Here is a 2,553-nt window from a genome sequence, read left to right on the forward strand (position 1 = left end):
ATTATTTATATATGTGAGACAGAAAAGTAAAATTTTAATTAAATATTTGAACAAACATAAAATTACTAGATTCTTCCATATCCTAATGTGATTGTTCATAGGAAACCCTTAACTGTACAGAGATGAGTTTTGCATGGCTTGAGTACCTTGAAATAATATGCCAAGTTTTGTGTGTAAATGGAATGGACTTGGGGCAGGGAGTGCTACATAGCTTTGTTCAGACGTTCAAAAGGATTCATTGCTATAAAAAAAAAAAATTGGCTTTCTATGCCACTTTTGCTCTCCTTAACTCACCTAATATTAAGAGAAATTGCTTTCTCTTTCCCTGAAAGAATTCCATGTAGAAATTTATATCATCTATTTAGCATTTTTGGTTTCTTACCAATATTGTGAAATCACCTATTTGTAATCCTTTAAACGTACATATTTCTTAGTACTTGAAAGGACTCCTACCCCAAAATATGTCTCATTTTACTATTTCTTTGTATTATACCTGTTTTTTTTACAGAGGTAATTAAGTCAAAGAAATAATAGCTGTCTCAAAATGTAACTTTTTAATAATTTACCCACAATCAAGATAGTAGAGAATAAGCAATATTACACAAAGAAACAAGCCAATAGAGAAGTATAAGTTTAGAGCGATATAGCAATGAAGTAGCCAAAGGGCCCTACAAATAAGTTATTTTTACATATTGCACTAAAAATGATAGATCATCATATGAATCTTAATGGAATAGTGTAAAACAAAGAATTATATCACTACATAATCCCACTTAATGGAAGAACTAGACACTTGATTTTAGAAATCTTGCATTCAAATATAACTTGTAAGTTTTTACTGTAAATTCTTTTTATAAGAATGTACTGTAGATTTATTTTTTTCTAACATTTTTATCATCTTCACTTTATTAGGGAGCAGAGATTTCCACTTCATTAGTTAAATCTTTGTGAGAAAGTCTACAATAAGTTATCAATATTTAAATGTTTTTATGTTTTATTAGTTATGGAATCCAGGTAGCTTATATACAGAAAACAGACCCATTGAAATTGTCACATTTGATCTCAGTGTGTTGGATATTTTTCACTTCTTTCCAGATAGTAGTTAATATAGCCTTGCTGTGTTGAATTTTTATATTATGCCTTGGTGATAGTAATAATTCAACAAGTATAACTTTGTTAATGATACATTGACATTGAACACTTAACACTTGCTTTAGTAAGATATCCCTTAGTGATATGCTTCAATTAGATATCAAAAGCAAGTAAACTGTCCTTGTTTGCAAATGACATAAATATATATGTAAAAATTCAATAGAATTTTTAAGTTTCTGGAACCAATAAGTGATTATAGCATGGTTGCATGATACAAGGTTAATATACACAAAAGTCATTTCCTTTCTTACCAGCAATAAACAAGTAAAAATTGAAATTAGAAATAATACCATTTACATTAGCAACTCCCCCCCCCCCAAATAAATCCTTAGGTAGAAATCAAATTATGTACAAGGTCTATATGAGGAAAACTACTTTCTGTACAGAGTTGCCTATTATGGACATTTCATATAAACAGTGTCATAACAGTATTTGGCTTTTTTCCCTGTGCGTAATGTTTTCAAGGTAGCGTTTTCAATGATCACCAGTGTTGCAACATGTATTATTAGTACTTTATTCCTCTTTATGACCAAATGACATTCCATTGTATGGATATACCACGTTTTATTCATCAGTTGTTTCTACTTTGGGCTACTATTAATAATACTATGAATATTCATGTGTAAATTTTTGTGTCAACATGTTTCAAATTCTCTCACACATCTATGTGCAATGTATAAATATGTAGCTTGGGATTGTTGGGTCATACATAGTAAATATGTCCTTTAGGGTCGTCCCGGAACGTTTTCCAAATTGAATACACCATTTTGCATTCCCACCAGGAAAATTTTTAGTGAGCTTTTAAACAAACAGAGGCACCCTTGTCCTGTGATAAGGAAAACCGAAGGTTTCTTTTTCTCTGCTGTGCTTTGCAGGGAGGGAGCAGGAATGATTAAAGTGGGAGAGGCGCCCGTGCGCCCGGTTGCCTAGTGACTGGGAGGCGCGGTTCCCGGCAGCCCTCGCGCTGCCAACGGCCTGAAGGTGCGCGCATGCGTGCGAGGGACACCCTGGGTGCAGGCTCCAGGCAGCGCGCGACTGGTGGAACTTGGTGGGTGCCAGCGTGGGTGTCACGCGCTCCTGGGCGGGGTCGGCGGTACCGGAGGTGGACCTGTGGATGGGAGGGGCCCTGGATCCCAGGGTGTGAGGCGGCTTCGCTTTCAGCAGCTTTGGTTGTGAGGTGTTTTCCTGCCAACGCGGCCAGGCGCGGAGACACAACCTGCGCCTGTTCCAAGCGAACCAACACCTGGGTTCTTTAGACTGTGGGAAGGTTTGTAGAATTTTATCCGCGTTCGCTTATTTAATGCTTTCCGCAGGTTTCCATGTCTTTTCCTCCACTTTTCCCTTCCTTGAAAATGCATCCACGCCCAGGACGGCCGCTTTACACAGATGATTGGTACCCAA

The 2,553-nt window shown here is 36.9% G+C and overlaps 1 protein-coding gene across 9 annotated transcripts in view; it reads left to right on the forward strand.

Annotated features, from left to right (window-relative positions):
- Positions 1–2,017: 2,017 nt before the first annotated feature.
- The window catches only part of MCMDC2 (minichromosome maintenance domain containing 2), a 42,007-nt gene continuing 41,471 nt past the window's right edge, over positions 2,018–2,553 (forward strand). For 3 of the 9 annotated variants that reach the window (XR_002781427.1, XM_011364610.2, XM_023533280.1), the window contains exon 1: positions 2,020–2,200. The gene's annotated coding sequence lies outside the window, so the exon portion shown is untranslated. Of the gene's footprint in view, positions 2,201–2,233; positions 2,420–2,553 lie in introns of those variants that run through there. The other 6 variants (XM_011364611.2, XM_023533282.1, XR_002781428.1 and 3 more) reach the window with 5 other exon arrangements.

This window comes from Pteropus vampyrus, unplaced genomic scaffold (genome assembly GCF_000151845.1).
Source record: "Pteropus vampyrus isolate Shadow unplaced genomic scaffold, Pvam_2.0 Scaffold99, whole genome shotgun sequence".
In the NCBI taxonomy this organism is placed as follows: Eukaryota; Metazoa; Chordata; class Mammalia; order Chiroptera; family Pteropodidae; genus Pteropus; species Pteropus vampyrus.